Source organism: Lampetra planeri, chromosome 14 (genome assembly GCF_965212315.1).
Source record: "Lampetra planeri chromosome 14, kcLamPlan1.2.h2, whole genome shotgun sequence".
NCBI lineage: Eukaryota > Metazoa > Chordata > Hyperoartia > Petromyzontiformes > Petromyzontidae > Lampetra > Lampetra planeri.
The window spans coordinates 8,019,013-8,036,802 of NC_136120.1; the positions used below are offsets into that span (position 1 = coordinate 8,019,013).

The window sequence follows — 17,790 nt, forward strand, 5'->3', positions numbered from 1 at the left end:
GTGACACTTCAAGGGCCCTATGGAATTTTAATGCTATTTTTATTCTGCAAAAACAGGAAAGGGGAGAGATATGCTGCCGGCTCTGGCCCGAGGGCTCCTTTCATAAATTTGAGGGCACGGAGTCCAGGAATGGCGCGCTTTGCTTTCAAATACTTCCACCTGCCTGCTCGGCTTGCATCAACGTCAGGAGCAGGAGGCGTTAGTGGAGGGCTGGGGAGGGGGGGGGCACCACGTGCTGCTTATCGCTGTGTTTAACGTCACCGGCGGTGTTCTCACGTGTCGGCTCATGTCAGACGGTCTTTAATGAGCCGGCTCTTGCAAGTATCCCAATTAAATTCGAAAGAAAGCGAATGTTTATTTAACCCACGCTGCTTCTGGATACACCGAATTCAATCGATCGGCAGGTCGCGTGCGGTGGGGCAAAGTGCGGCTACTCCCACCTCTTCCAAGACTGCTGGCCAGCGTGCAAGAATAGGACAAAAATAACCTCTATCTATATCTCACACTTTTTCCCACCACACGTAACCTGCTGGGGGGACAGAGGCATTGGGGGGGGGGGGGTAGAAGCGAACACCTTCTTTTTTGAACTTCTGCGCCTGGAGATTGAACCGGTGACCTCTGGATTGCGAGTCAACTATTCTAACCATCACACCACGGCGGTAACATTGCAATTATTCCGGATTTTGTTTTGAACAAACAAATGTAATTTCGTTACCCTTGCGACGGAGATACCTGTGGAAAACTGCAATGCATTACACAGATCCAGCAATTGTACAGGGCACACTCACAATCTCCCCTTCGGACAAATGTAAGGAACCGAAAAGAGGGGAAGAGTTAACAGAGAATCGCTGCCAGAAAGACGTGGCACCACTTGAGCATGTTGGTACAAGAGAGATGAAAGTGGAAACAAATGACGAAATGTGCAGTGGACACCTACCCCATGGATCGTGATGATGAGGATGACACTCTCAATACAGTGGCCTGCATAAACAAACTCCTCTTCAGAGTACCGTTTATTTGTAGCTGATCTGCCTGTGCCAAGTGGTCACTTTAAACACTCAAGCACACGGGCAGCTTGCTAGCAACTGGTATTAACCGAAAGCAGTCGATTGTTATTACTAGCGTCAATATTTTTTAATTACTTTGTTATATATTTCAAGAGCTATAACCGGCACAGTGTGGTAAGCTATGCGCAATGAAATCGCTTTACTTTAGTGAATAGTACTCGGGTCTAAATTCACCATTCAACAAAAACATATAATTTCGAATATTTTAAATCCTGTAAAAGTGAATTTGTTAAAACTGTCATTGGTCGGTGTTTAATACTTGTGGTGGAATTGTGCCAGCCGTGGAAATTCCACATTCCTATAATGGGAACGACTCTCTCCAAACAGATAACCTCATCTCCGATTAGCACGGTCGGTTACGTACGGTGCGAAATAAATTCAACATGCATATCTACATGCTTAACTGAACATGTTTAACTACCCAGAAAGAGAATGGACTGAGCTCATCCCCAATCATGATTAAAACACTCAGCCAAGATTGTTTTCATTATTAGACGCAGGTAATGATTAGTATTACTGTCTTTGAATACGGATGAAAACATCAGCACACAAACAGCAGTATCCAACACGGAATGCCCCATGATCATTAATGCTGTAAGAGAGCCACACTAAGATCGCCCGATGCAATCGCTGTTCAAATGTTCAGTGGTCAACCAGATCCGCAGAATTATCAGTTTCCCAAACATTAGAACGTTTCATACGCGTCTGTTCTAAGACTGTGCCGATGATGTCAGTGACGAGTTGTGTTTGTACACCACAACCAACACAGTCCGTTTTTATATGAATCCGACCAAAGTAACATTTATTTTCATTTTTTCCGATTTTGCAAACAGAAACAAGAAACACGCGCGCACATTTCGTCACCCCCCCCCCCCCCACCTTTGCATCCCCGCAGTTAAACACGCAGAGTCCAGAGGCAATCGGTCGAAGCGTAAATAACATGCATCACACGTGTTCTGTTTACACGTGCTCATTACCGACTAATTCATCACTGGGACAAGCGCAGACCGCAACTGCCGTTCGGCGCAACAACAACAAAAACGAACGGGACGCTCCGGGGAAATTGCGTTTGCTCAGCTCGGAGCTACGGCGCGCGGCTCCGCGTCTCACGCCGCTGTTTGTCGCTGAACTCCGCGCCGGCAAGCGGGGCGAGGGGCTCGCCACGCTTTGGCAGTCGCAAACGCTGACGCGAGGTGGCCAAAGCATCCGACAATCACCCTCCGTGTTAAAATTCCACCCGAGCGAGTCCTAATGGCAAGGCTGCGCACGAGTGCCCACAGTATATGGTTTTACCAATTGCGATGTAAAAGTGTGTGGGGGGGCGGGATGCAGGGAGGGCGGCTCGACTCGCTGGCTTGGAGGTTGAAGAACGACGTTGCCCATCGCCTCTCCGGGGTTCGTCAAACGCGTGCCGCGGGAGATTTAACGCCGTCCCAAATGTCCACCGCTGCTTTGAGATACCCCGATGGAGATGGGCAACCACCCCGACGCGCGATTGAAGATGGAGAGGCGGCTCTGAACTTGGCATGCTGATCGCACGAGTTTTCATTTCGCAAATTGAAAGATGCATTCCCCACCAGTTTGTCTGTGCGCACAATGGACTGCCTTCCTTGAAATCGTGTTCATGCCTGGTGTTGAGGGATGCGTAGCTGTAATCCGGGATGCTCACCAGTTGGGCCACAATGTGACCAATAGATGGTAGTGCAGCAAGTAGGCTGTTGTCCAATTTGTGTGCTCATATTTGTGATTGATGCCCCTCGTATTTGTCTGTGGTAAGGTTTTCTCCTGCATGTAAAACACTCCTTAAAGAAATGGGCAACATCTCAACCAGGACCTTCGCAAAATGACCCTTGAGTGAGGATTTTATTGTCTATATTGATGAGCAATGATCCATGGGTTCTGAGTGGGGAAAACCTCCGTTAAGCATCTGAACCCAGTGGTGGAAATGTAATATTCCTCTTGTGGTGACTAGTCTCTACATAGGACAACCACTATTCACTTTCCACAATACAAACGCACGATGCCAGATCTTACGAAAAACCCATTTGGGTTTGTTGAGTTAGAGGTGGCTTGGAAACTCAGGGAGTAGAGCCCTACTGAGGAGACTGAGCCAGTATCTCTGAGATCCTTGGTTTTGAGCCCACAAATGAAAAATGGCTTTGCCTCTTTGGTCATAAAGGTTCTTCAGTGTAGCTTGGTCTAACTTCGAAGCTGGTGGCTCATGACTGCATGAAATAATAACTAATGTGTTGATGACTTACGGTTGGAACTTGGTTTGGCCGTTCTCAGCCTCGCAAGCATGCAACAACTACAGGCGCAGATTTGTAATGATCTTGGGCACACGTTCAGCCGAGGCACGTTGGGTTGCCGGTTCAGGTGCGTGGAAAGGGTTCTGCTCTGCACACATCGCTCAATGATTGGCACAATTGCGGCAACATTTTTTTTTTATATTTAAAATTAAGTATAAAAAATTGGCTCCTTAAATTGCGATCTGAAATTCTACCCTGCGCGATTATTGACAGACTCCCCGAATTCGTCATTCATCAATGCTAATTAGGTCATGCGTAGATTGTGCATTCATAAGCCAAAATCATGCCTCGTGAAGGTGGTTTTGACTGCAGGAATGTGGCTCCCGGCTTCGCGAGACTCCATTGCCACGGTTCAACCAGACCTATGCTGAAGTTAAACGAGTGGTGCTTACTTTGTCGAGGCTTGTTTGAAATGTGCTCGACGATTATTTATTTTTCTTGTCAATTTCTTTTCCCTCCACAAAAATATTTATTTCATTCATAATGAATTAATCAAGGTCAATAGGTCATCACGGCCGATTAAGTCAATGCCACTACACTTTGGTATTACTTCCTTTCCTCTACTAGATTCCGCAGTTGCTGACTGCCGACGTCCAGGGGCTGAGTTTACAGTCTCCCACCATCTGGCTTTAGGACGTCGCATCGTGGTTTCTGACCCCCTGGGTGCCATTCCATTGCCTATCTCAGTAACCCGTCCTCCTCCACCCTGCACACATGCTCTAGCCAATGTGCCCTCCTCTCAGTGATTTGCCGAGATTTATGAATGACACGGTAGTTGGTGTTCGCATGGCATCCTTCAATGGCACAATCTCTCGACTAATCTCTAGCTGTAGTATCGACTGAGTGGCTCACTCCATGCCCACCTTTTGCAATAATCTATTTGCCTGCTTAGCATTGTTGGGCAGTGTATGTATGTATCTTGATCTTCTTTCACACCATCCATAGCCAACTGTGCTAATGGCAGCTCTACGTGGAATTTAGACCTTCCTATGGCGCTGCAAAGTATGATCTTGAGTTTTGATTATAGTTTGCTGATCTTTAAATGTGCATTGAAGATGTTTGATACTACTGCTGTTATGGAGTGACTCATGCTGCCAGCTATGGCTGCAAAGTTTGGTCGTACATGTTTTGTTTATCGTTTATTGTTACATTTGAACCACAGTTTCATGGTCACTGTTACATTGTTTTATAGCTTTATTTTGGTGTTTTCGAAAACATTTTGGTTTAGCCATATTTGTTTGTTGTAGTACAGAGTTAGACTGATAACTTTAATCTAAATTGCCTTATGGTTGTTATTGGTTGACTTGCATCCCACTGGGATTTTTGCACACAGCATTGATATACGGTGCTTTTTCTGGAAGACTTTGCTGTTTTTTCCTGGATTTTTCTGTTCCGCGTAGTCACTTTAAGATTTCGATTTAAAGATGTTCCTTGTTATTATTTGGTTCTTTCGGTTAAGTCACGTCTAAAGATAAAATAATAAATTAAATTAAATAATAGAATACGACGTTTCGATTGCAACACAAGCAATCATCATCAGGTATAATGAAATAGCGACATAATATCTAACAGACATATTAGCAGACAGATATCACAAGATACATACATAGCGAGAGCAACACAGGTGACAGAGAGGGGTGATCGTCTCTGTGGGGTGGCCTTAAATAGACAGAGGGGGGGCGGAGGCAGAGAGAGGGAGGGGGGTTAGAAAAAATTAGCATATCAATGAGTGGTCCAAAAGAAAACGTGGTGCTGCGAGTACGATGGCACAGCCAGCAAGCCTGAAAATCAGGAGAAAGACACACTAAAATTAAATAACCTAGTAAAATATCGAAATGTAATGTAATACAACACAGAGGGTCGGTCAACACACAATTAACGCATAGCCTGGTTGATTACGTATTTCAAAGATTGCTAAGTTAGAATTTAAGTGTGAACATTCTAAAGAGGACACAGGCAGATAAAACAAGTCGCCAGAGAGAGAGAAAAAAGATAAGCTTAAAACTTCCCCGTAGAAGTGGTTCAATCTTAATTTTAGAACTTTCGTGACTGCAGGAATTATTATTTGAATTATTATTTGGTTCTTTCGGTTAAGTCATTTGGTTCTTTCGGTTAAGTCACGTCTAAAGATAAAATAATAAATTAAATTAAATAATAGAATACGACGTTTCGATTGCAACACACCTGTGTTGCTCTCGCTATGTATGTATCTTGTGATATCTGTCTGCTAATATGTCTGTTAGATATTATGTCGCTATTTCATTATACCTGATGATGATTGCTTGTGTTGCAATCGAAACGTCGTATTCTATTATTTAATTTAATTTATTATTTTATCTTTAGACGTGACTTAACCGAAAGAACCAAATAATAATTCCTGCAGTCACGAAAGTTCTAAAATTAAGATTGAACCACTTCTACGGGGAAGTTTTAAGCTTATCTTTTTTCTCTCTCTCTGGCGACTTGTTTTATCTGCCTGTGTCCTCTTTAGAATGTTCACACTTAAATTCTAACTTAGCAATCTTTGAAATACGTAATCAACCAGGCTATGCGTTAATTGTGTGTTGACCGACCCTCTGTGTTGTATTACATTACATTTCGATATTTTACTAGGTTATTTAATTTTAGTGTGTCTTTCTCCTGATTTTCAGGCTTGCTTGCTGTGCCATCGTACTCGCAGCACCACGTTTTCTTTTGGACCACTCATTGATATGCTAATTTTTTCTAACCCCCCTCCCTCTCTCTGCCTCCGCCCCCCCTCTGTCTATTTAAGGCCACCCCACAGAGACGATCACCCCTCTCTGTCACCTGTGTTGCTCTCGCTATGTATGTATCTTGTGATATCTGTCTGCTAATATGTCTGTTAGATATTATGTCGCTATTTCATTATACCTGATGATGATTGCTTGTGTTGCAATCGAAACGTCGTATTCTATTATTTAATTTAATTTATTATTTTATCTTTAGACGTGACTTAACCGAAAGAACCAAATAATAATTCCTGCAGTCACGAAAGTTCTAAAATTAAGAATGTTCCTTGTTCATGTTTTTGTTTGTTGCGGTTGCACCCGATTCAAGAGCCGAATGGCTCACAGGGCTATACCAATAAATCAGCTGAAATAAACAAATGAACTGCACTATCCAGCAAAAATGACCACTGTTAACGTCTCACAATGAGGTACTTATTGTGTCTATCCTGGTGGAGTGCAGCGTTGAGTCGACTTCCTACTGACACTTGATCTGGCAGCTTCCAATTATGAGCCAAACGAGTTAACTGCCCGCAGGTACCGAAAATTGGCCAAAACCTGAAAAAACCTACACATGGCCATGGAGAGGAGGGGAAAACAGCTTGCAGATGCAGCACACCAGCCAACCAAATGCTAGATCTACCACAAATCATAACTAGCTAGCCAATCAGTGGCTAGCTAGTTATGATTTGTACATCACTCTCACTGGCTCCAGCCTTTCTCATGACCTCAGTTGTGCCATCGTGCGTGGGCCTCTTTTTACAAGCTGTTCACTTCCTGACGATGGTGTCCTCCACATCACTACCTGTCCGCAGCTGACAAAAGGCAAACTCCATTCTAAAACCAACTTTATATCGTGTTTTTATCGCACAGTCAGTGGTGGTGACCAGGCTCTGCCCATACAACTCACTGCACTCGATCATCTTTATTTATCTACGGTGCCTAAACGAATAGAAAATAAGGATTTGAGCAATGTGGCTCGGCGTTCTTATAGAGCACTAGGCACCAGGAATGAGATGGAGTAAAAAAAATAGCACATTGTGGGGAAAGGAGAATGTATTTCCATTTACTGTTGAAGACTGAACATGGACTCAACACTCCATTGGCACTCCAACACTGATTTACACTGCAGTATTTACAATAGCCAGGCTGGAACGTATGTCACCATTGAACAAACTACTCTCAGTATGATGATTGATTGAATCATATAAAGAAAGGAGCATTGTTGCAGATGCCTAAGCCTAGCGAAAAGGACAAGGGCAACTTGACGATCAATCATTATTTGCAACTGACAATTGTACACAAAATGACACTGTGAAGTAGCTTATGAGGGTCAGTCAAAGGGTTTTGAAAGGTTACCGGTAGCACAGAATCATGGAATACAAGTGACTGCAGCGGCTTTTGGCTAGCCATCGAACAAAGATGGCCCCCGCATCGCGCTATCAGATGCACTTCTGCGGCCGTCTGGAACGTTCTTCCTTCTCATATCAGGAAGTCACTGGAGCTATGCACTTTTAAATCATCAAGATTGAAAATTCATTTCTTTAGAACTGCCCTCAGTGTTTAGTTTGTTGTTCTTCTCCGGCACATAGCCAAACTGAACACGGCTAGGTGCAGAATGAGGCAGATAAATAAAAATAAAAAGGTACAGCTGTGCAACTGCTAGCTCATGTCGCCGCTGGCAGAAGGGGTATCCACTAGAGTGAGTTCTATATAAGCCCTTTTACGCTGGCCAGATGTCTTAGAAGAGGTTGCAGGACCCACACTTTACCCCACCGCATGTAATCTGCCGATTGACGAACTGTTTGGTACCCATATATATGAGACCGTTTTTCTCGTATCAAAAATGATGGGGAAAAAAATAATTGGTTTTACCCTTTCTGGCAATAAAACCGGTGTTAAGATGGTCGATATCCTTTGGTTCTTTCGGTAAAGTCACGTAGGTATAAAATAAAATAAATCACGACGTTTCGGGCGCAACACAAGCGTCCATCATCAGGTGGGATGATGGACGCTTGTGTTGCAAGCGTCGTGATTTATTTTATTTTATACCTACGTGACTTTACCGAAAGAACGCTTGTGTTGCGCTCGAAACGTCGTGATTTTTTTTTATTTTATACCTACGTGACTTTACCGAAAGAACCAAAGAGTATGGATTCCTGCAGTCACGAAAACTTCAAATCAAGAATGGTCTACATCTCCGTGGTGTACCCCTGGAAACTTCTGGGCAGATAGATGAGGAGGAATTTAAGAAGGTGGCATCGCTGTTTCTACTGCGCTCCGGGAGGTTGGACCGGCACCATCATTGGCAATTGCCTCATGGCAGCAATAACTCAAATCGGTGAGAGATCAAATAGACCCATCACAGCCAAGCAATAGATCTAACAACACAAAATGGCGTGCTGTGCATGGACTGGTTGGGTTGGCCACATTTTATCAAGCCCCCCCTGAGTTGGCAATCTGAATGACAAATTGGCCACACACTCAGCTCGTCTGTGGCGGTGGGGTCTTGATGAGGCTGAGAGATTTTGGCGTGTGCTACGCGCACACTTTAGCTGTTGCTCAATCTGTTTGTCCAAAGTAACGTTGAAAAAAATAGTCGTCTTGATAAATTTTCTCGTATAATCATCTTAATTAAATACACATTTTAAACTATCCATAGACTGAAGCTATTGGCGTTTAAAATGACCAACAGACCCATCCATTAAAATAATTAAACAAACGCTACACATTTTGCAAGAACACTCTGGCCTTAAAAGGGAGACTGTATATATATAGTAGGCGACGTTTCCCACAATGGACGTTTGTAATTACACGCTAATGTCCTTTAAAGATGTGTTGTTATGTTGATATATGTGGTGTTATGTTGATATATGTGCTATTATGTTGATAGATGTGCTATTATGTTGCTATATGTTTTATTATGATGCTATTGCGTGCTATGAAAATCGCCTGTCTTTGAAAACGTCACCTATTCGAGATGTTTTACACAGTGTTATCGACGACGGTGTTGAGTGAATGTATCTCTGTTGAGTGAATGTATTTAAATAATGACATCTCAATGAGATCGATGTGCAGCAACTGTTGCAGTCTCCTGCACAACAACTCAGAAAACATCTGTTTTGAGAATTTATAAACAGACATCGAATACTTTTATTGCAATTTGATTGAGTTGGCTGACATGCCATACGAAGCACTGATGTTATATAATTCCATGCAGATGAAACACTATACTGCGTTTCTCTCGTGTTTACAACCAACAAAACTTTGCTCTTCTCGTTCTGCCCACAGAAAATCACAATACGTCACATCGTTATTGTTAACAGTTAACCCACTGCTGGATCAATGCCTCCCCCACGCCGTGTCAATTGTAGGGGTTATTTGACCATACTTTGCTGTGCTGGTCAGTGCGGGTTGGTGAAGGGGGATAAGTCGATATCACTTCGCTTTTGATGTTAGCTGTGACCAGGTATTGAACTCTGGTGACTGGGTTCAGAGGACAGTACGTCAACTCCCGCTCAACCGCTCCCCCCTTATACATCGTGTGTATCATTCGCAAAGCTCTTTCATTCAAATTTCATGTTGACTGAGACCGAACATTAGCTATTTGCCCTCGGATTCTTGTTTCATAATGAGTAAAAAAACTGTTCCCTCTGTTGTGTAGTTCAACTTTGAAGTGCGCAAACTAAAAGGCAATAATCCACGGTATATTTACTGAACAAAGAGGGTCTATCAACATCACAGTGGCCGAGACGGAAAATCACAACCAAAATTCATCATCGTCTGAAGGAAGCTGTGGGCAAGGGCATGTTGACTCTATCACTGTGAGCAAGTGGAAAAATCATTTTCTCTCCCAGTACAAGAGGTCACTGGCCCACAACCTGTTGACTGCATCGTAAACGCAGCCGGGTGGCACTCTGGTCAGTGCGCCTGACTAGCAATCAGAAGCTTCCGAGTTTAAATCCTGGTCACGGGGTAAACTCAGGTCATCGTCTTGCTCGCATTTCCGAAGCTAAGCTAAGGTTTGGCGCCTGGAAACTTTGATGATCGTTTCCACCAGGGCTTGCCAGGTGTTGTAGGCGCGGGCCTGTGAGGTGGTTCAGAGATGGCACTTGCCTGCTGTGGGTTTTCTCCGGATTCTCCGGTTGTCTAACCCAGGGCAATCACGGCAGTCTTTCATGAAATTACTGGCTAAAGTGTTCCAATTGCAGGACCCTCCGATAAAAAAACAAATGAGTCTAGAAAGTCAGTGAGGTTATTGTGGTTAAGTTGCGTGGTCCATAGCCACGAATAAAGGTGAACACGATTCCAACACTTGGATGAGCATTGATACATGGTGACGGCATATGTCCATCCCCTGGTTATTCTGTCGGCGATGTCCTTTGTTGATACAGAATCGTTACGTGCTCCCGATTCAGCTCTTTAAAAAAAAAACAAGTCAGGATATGAATTCAAATTGCGGTGAGAAAATCTTCAAAGAGACACCCTAAACGCACACTTAACTTAACAATGAATGTAAAGCATTCACATTTACATACACAGGATCTTGCCGCAGCGGTGCAATGAGCAGCGCACTGGACTTGCACTCCAGAGGTCGCCAGAGGTCAATTTCCCGGCGCGTCCGTTGAAACAATGGGACAAGTTTCTTAAATCCCCCCAGCCTCTGTTCACCCAATAGTACAAATGGGCGCGTCACAATTGTTCACACGGCAGATCGAGTGTGGTGGGGTGAAGTGTATTGTACTTCTTGCACCTCTTCGAAGACATCTGTCCGGCATGGAAGAGTAGACCAACAACACTCTTTCGAGGCGATTCTCTCGAGCGACTTCTTGTAGAGACCCCTTCTGGTGGCAGTAAAATAAGCGAGCAATTGTAGGGATGCACCTTTGTGTTATGTATCGCCTGTTGTTGGAGCAGGCTGGGTATTTATTTTACCATTGCAAAGGCAATGCAATACGAAAGCATTTTTTTCCAACTGTCAACCTCACTATCTCCAAAGTTGCGTCTTCCCATACTTGCTGTCCACGCATGTGCGTACAGTTATGTAATGATACACTCCGCGCATCTGTCAAGCGGTGAAAAAAGTATAATAGGGGTCTGGGCCATGGGGTAATGCAAAGCCTGGGTTTGTGAACCGCCGCTCTGCAGTGCAAGCGCCGTGGATTTACGCCGCCTCGAACGCGCGCCTTCGGCGTTCAGAGAGCACATCTGCGCCCGGTCTCTTATCGCGTTTAACTCGCGCCACATGCGGTCACTTTCGCTGGGCCAAGACGAGACGAACTGAAGGCCTCGCCTCAAAGCGTGCTTAAAATTGTTTGGCTCTGCGCACCGGCCCTCAACATTTGATCCAGATGAGACACAATCAAAGAACATAATCATCCTCGTTTGGTTTTTTCCTGCTCTTCTTCTTCCTTCTTTCGTCTGCTCGTTTGCTGTGCGTCAGGACCAATTAGCAATTAGAGACGACGACGCAATAGTTTGCGGTGGAATTTGCTTTAAAGTGATTCGCCCGTCAAAATGTTGGGACAGATGAACGTTCGGCTGGATGACTGTGCTGTGGTCACACAGCTCGACTCACAGGTGGAAGGGTAGTGGGTTCGAATCCTGGTCAAAGGTTGACGACTACAGTTCACTTCATCAACAAAATAAGCACCATGTGGTGTCAATGATTTAGTGGTTGGAAGGTGAGCGGTGGCACAGTGCATAATAGAGTTGTTGGGGGGGGGGGGGGTTACAGTGGTCTGTGACCCAAATTCAATTCCAAACCATGTCTCAATTGGCAGAGTCATATCTGCACCAGTCCTGGGCACCTTCTCCCCTTCACCAACCCACACCGACGTGGGTAGGGAAGTTTGCTCAAAGAGTCCCTATCGCCGACCTGGTGTGTAGGGGCCCTCGTGCACGAGTGGACTAACAAAGGGCTGTCAGTTTTTATAGTGGCTCACCCCTTATATATTGATAAACTGGCTGCCCAGGCCATAAAAATGTGGAATTTCTACCTGGGTCAGGGTAACTAAAGGAGGATGTGCCTGATTAGTTAGGGAGACGCTGACTTAATTACCATTTTTGTCACAAACATTCGCCAAGCACTGTGTTAATCAAATCAGTGTTGCCCAGATATTGCAATCATATCTCTCATCACAATCAGCAATGAGCTCTGACAAGGGTTCCTGTGAATTTACTGAAAATATTCTCGCCCCCCACCCTTCACTAATTTCGCCAAGATACTTGCATGCGTCAGAGCATTACAACTTTACGATGGGAGAATTTTGCGCAATCGTAGCATATGATGCCCCCCCCCCCATTTTAAATAAGTAGATTCTAGTCAATCATCGTCATCATAGTAAAGCATGTTTTGGGGCGAACTTCCTTACTCATCTATATTGTTGGCCCTAAGCTGTTGGTGGAAATTCCACATGTTTTTATGGTGGGGACAAATCTCTACATACGATAGCTACCGTTTCATTCTCAGAAAATGGCACTAATTGTATCAACATCGGAGGAATGATGGGCCCAGTTAATCTCTGACCATAGTTTGAACTCAGGATCTTCCAATTGTGAATTGAATGCTGTAACTACATTGCCACATGGTCAACTACTTCAAGGAAGGGATAACTCAACGACAAGTGCGTGCTATGAAGTTGAGACAATCCCTGGTTGAACATCTTGAGCCATCCAACACACAAGTTAGGAACATCAATGATGAATGAAGAGAGTGCCCTTTGAAAAGAAGAATTGAAAGGTTAGCAGGGCCTCCATTGTAAACTCACTGCGGATCACGGAGACACAAATTATTTATTAAAATGCAGGAAACCTCTGAGTAAAAATTAGAGAAAACAACACTCATGACAAGTTCACAATCTTGGCCTAACGGCTGTTATTGCACCAAGCATCCTGCTCATGACTTAAAAAAACACTCAGTAAGTGTAAAATTATTCAGAATTATGCCCATTATGAATTTTAAGAGGCGATTTGTCCCCACCATCATTTTCACACACAAACATTACTCTTGAAGGTTGAAACGACTGCGCCACATCAACGCATACATGGGGATTGCGAAATTCGTTGAGACTGGCTTAAATAGTTTCATTCCAATCTTAATTTGGAGCTTTCGTGACTGCAGGAATTACTCTTTGGTTCTTTCGGTAAAGTCACGTAAAAAGATAAAATAATAAATTAAATAATAGCATACAATTATTTTATCTTTATACGTGACTTTACCGAAAGAACCAAAGAATAGTTTCATTCTAACTTCAACGAACGCCGACCAAACAACAAACATCCGCAGCCCCTATCTCGCAGGCACGTGGAGTGCGTCCCAGGCTGCACAACATCAGCTTAAGAAGAATACTTGAGAGTTATGACCAGGTTCTCCAACGTGGCATATAAGCAACGTCGCTGCGGTTGTGCATCACAGAGCAAGGTCGCAATGCCAGACCGTCACCTGTATGCATGTCTGTTGAACTTCTTTCGCACCGTACAGAGCCAACCATACTCACATTGACCAAATAAGTGCCTGCACGGTGTTACCGTCATTTTCCATAAATGTTCACACATCTGACCTTTTCACACTCAGTAATGCAATCCAAATTCCACGTGCCTTCGCTGACTTCTAGCAAGTGTAGGAACGTATGTTTTGTTTGTTTGTTTTTGTTCGGCAAACGATGTGTGCCCAGTGCGACTGTCAACTTACTTTGGCGTTCACGAATCCGATCTTTTCACGCGTCCGCCAATGCAGCAGTCCCCGGCGAGTGGGATATGTGGCTATCTACCGCAAAGGTAAGAACACGTGGGGAGCGAATAGGACAGCGATATCACTGGAGTGTCATAATAAGGAGCCCTAAATAGGCTTCACAGTCTTTGGTCCGGTGCCGGAGAGCCTGGGACATGCGCCCTTGAGACGTATCCAAAAGTCGAGAGTAATTATTTAGGGATTCCCACCTCCTCGTATTGTCACATATTTAAGCGAAAAAAAAAAGAGAAAGGAAGACCAAAATAATAAAACGTCTGTAACGCATATCTGTGACATCAATTCCTTGAAAATGTTCTACAGCTACAAAAGATTTAGGCACAAGAGTATTTTATTAAACAGTGACCTGCTGTGAGCCCAACTTTATGGTGGATACTATATCACATTCTATATGGCAGATACATATGTATATATATACACACACAGGCTCAGTACATGTGATTAACGCAAGATGTTCATCGCGCACACACGCGCGCGCGCGCGCTATTGACCGTATCGCAGTGTGTACCACGCAGTATGATTTGACTACATGAAGCTATTAAACTACAGCGTCGCGTACATGACTCACGAATGGAAGTTCGCAAGTTCAAATCCCGGCGGGGGTTCATTCCGACGGGGTAATGAATTGGTTATCGCTTAGAACAGCGGCAGTCTTGGGCCCTCTCCAGCCCCTGCCACTGGCTACATGCCGCCGAGTAGAAATGGATAGACCGCCCCAGTGGCTCGTTTGCGCAGAGAGATGTTTTGCTGACTCTATGAACAACATTTACCACCATCGTCAGCCATGAACTGTGCACCGCTGGACGAAGGGTTGCTCAGGCCGCTGACATATCTCACTGACTCACATTGCCGCAGCGTTTGTAGCTCCCGTGCACGAGCCCCTTTCATCGCTCCAGCTCCACGCTGGGGGTCCCCCCTCGGTTGTGTTTCCTCGTCGTCTGGCCGCCACTCCACGGCTAGCCTCGACCACCGGTCACCAACCCTTCTCGAGACGCGTCCGCCCCACGCCCACTACTTACTTTGTCCACCAATCAATGTGATATGTATATACATAGTAAAGTTTTTTGGGTTAGATCGCGTAAGTATAAATCTGTCCTAATCCTCCACCACCCCACACGGCCAGTAAGGTTTGTCACGTAAACAACGCGTTGTTTACGTGATCTAACCCAAAAACCTTTATCATGAATAATATTGGTCGCGAAAGCCTACGTGTAGAGTGATATTTATAAACTGCGCACGTTCTTTCATCCTTAGATGTGACTCCGATTCGCACGGTTGGCTATGTAAGGTGCGAAAGAAGTATAACCCGCTGTTCACCTGCACGTGAACTGCTTTCATCGCTCCATCTCTTCGAAGGAGGAGTTATCCAGCAGTGGATTGACCATGGCTTAGCGACACAGGTCCTGCAAATCGTTCTGGAGTCGCGCGACGGGAATTTTCTTTTTGATGGCCGAAAGGGGCATCAGCGATCGGTGGCACGGACTCTGGCTGGTCTCGGGCGCGTCCAGGATTTACAAACAATTTAAAGCGCGATGCAGGAATTAACTGCCCTCAGCCTGTGTGAGGGGGTGGTGGGGTGGGGGCCGGCAACTGGGCCGCGCTTAATTGCGATCGAACAACGCGCACGGCAGCTGTGGCTATTTCCTTCACAAATCTAAGACGAAAGAGCCACCATGTTGTGAATGTGGTGAAATGTATTATTTGGGACTTTCGGTAAAGCCACGTAGATAAAAAAAATAATTCTAAAAAAATAAAATATCACGACGCTTCGATCGCAACACAAGCAATCGTCATCAGGTGAAAAAAAATGTTCCTGCCTCATCAGCTCTCCCACTATACTTTTTTTCACCTGATGACGATTGCTTGGGTTGCGATCGAAACGTCGTGATATTTTTTAATTGTTATTTTTCTATCTACGTGGCTTTACCGAAAGACCCCAAAAGTATGAATTCCTGCAGTCACGGAAGCTTTAAGTCATGGTGAAATGTAATCTGTTCAAAATATAACCGAGAACGTGCCCATCGTACGCGTACACTGGAGGTTAAGGACTGTGTGCGTCAAGCAACTCCTGATGCCACTGAATGGGTTACCAGACTCAACACGCGGCCAGAGTGGGTTTTTTTTGCCGTACGAAAGAAAGAGAGTGTAACAATTGAAGACATCTGCTGGAGGGACACAACTGGAGAACACTTCAAAGCGTGTGTAGCTAGGGCAGCTAATGAAGGCAGGCCGAGATCAAAATGATGAAACAAATAGGAGACTCGAGCAGGCTACAGTGATTGTAAAAAGTTGAACGTGATACTCAAAAGTGGCTTAGCAATGTGACTAACATATTTGAAAAATGCTTTTAATGAGTGTATATCACCTCCTGCTGAGGCACATGGTTCATAAACAGGTATTTTGACAAATAAATTGAATGAAATCTGAAAAGTGTGCAGAACCACATGGAGAGATGCATCCTTGGAGTTATACCGCGGTGAAAAAAATATAACAAGCCTGATTCATATTTAATTCATGTTGGATTAGATCATGTACATATATGAACATGTTTAATTAATATTACAACCCTTCACCACCCAACGAAGGCGCGCTCTGCCGCGTGTTAGAGGGTTACAGTTGAAAAACTGACATACCTACACAGTGATCTCACCCAAAAAAAAAACTAATTGTGAACTATAATATTGCTTGTGAAAGCCTACGTATGAATGTTAACAAGTCAGCATGCATTTACTTTAATGTCTGATAAGCTTTTCATCATTTACAGAAAGTGGCAGAATGAGTCAATCACTCAACCAGTCAGGCGTTGCAATAAAATGTCACAACTCATGGCTGCGATTCAATCATTGATTCTTGTTCACACAACATCCATCATCTCATAAATGTTGTTGATGTTTTCTGTCTCATTTGTACACTTTTGGTTGCTCCATTAAGAATATAATGTGCACGCATCAAAGCCATCCGTTCTCACATTCGCGATTCAATGCGCATATGATGAGGCTTCACGATCGATGTTAATCGATGGCGATCTGCACTGTGTTATACCCCCATTGACGAGATCTTTAGACTGCTCTATCTATGCCCCTGTGCCTTTTCCATTTTGCTGTAATGTGCACCGATGCCTACTTTATTGAGGGCGATATTGGCACTTAAATATAAAGACTGATTAATTGATCGTCTTCACGTTGAGTAAGCACATGCACGTGCCCAGCCTCTTGTCCATCTGCCGTGGATGAAGGTCTCAACCATGCCGTAGGTTTATTTCAAGTTTCTTTTTTTTGTTTCACCAGGTGATAACTCAAGAGACCAAGGATAGAATATCGTTTGCAAGAGTGGTCTGGGGTTGCCGATATGACAAAGCAAATGAAATGCGAGTCAAAACAAGAATAAAAAGCAACTGGATATACCGCATGAGGAATTTAAAATACATATCGCCAAACATAATTTCCTGCAGCGCAAATCAGGTTTTTGGGTTAGATCGCGTAAATATATAAATGTGTTGTTAAAACTCGCCACCACCCGACACAGCCAACTAGTAAGGCCCACAACGCTGTATAGCTCTTATTCAGAAGCGACTACAAATGAGAACTCAACGAAATAGTTAATAATTTGGAAATGTATAGCATCCACATTCTCTAAATGCACGTTGATTCTAAATGTGGAGGGAAAACCCGAAGGACCTGGGTGAAAATTCACGCGACCACAGGGAAAACATTCAAATTGCAAATATACAGCAGGCGTCAGGGTCGAGATCGAACCCACAACCTCCTGTATACCAGGCGAGGTAGTTAACATCTCGCCACCGTGGCGCCCTCTCTCGATGGAGGCATAAATGATCCAACTAAACTGCAGACACAGTAACATTAAACAGACATCAGGTGACTCCAGTACTAAACTCTAAATAAACAAGGATAAATCCC

At 44.2% G+C, this 17,790-nt stretch overlaps 1 long non-coding RNA gene across 1 annotated transcript; it reads right to left on the reverse strand.

Moving 5' to 3' along the window:
* Positions 1 to 8,766: 8,766 nt before the first annotated feature.
* On the reverse strand, positions 8,767 to 14,816 carry LOC144722457 (uncharacterized). Its single transcript, XR_013586057.1, has 3 exons — positions 14,719 to 14,816; positions 13,817 to 13,891; positions 8,767 to 10,967 (listed from the first exon to the last, which is right to left on the reverse strand). It is a non-coding gene; the product is annotated as an uncharacterized LOC144722457 (long non-coding RNA).
* Between the last annotated feature and the right edge of the window lie 2,974 nt (positions 14,817 to 17,790).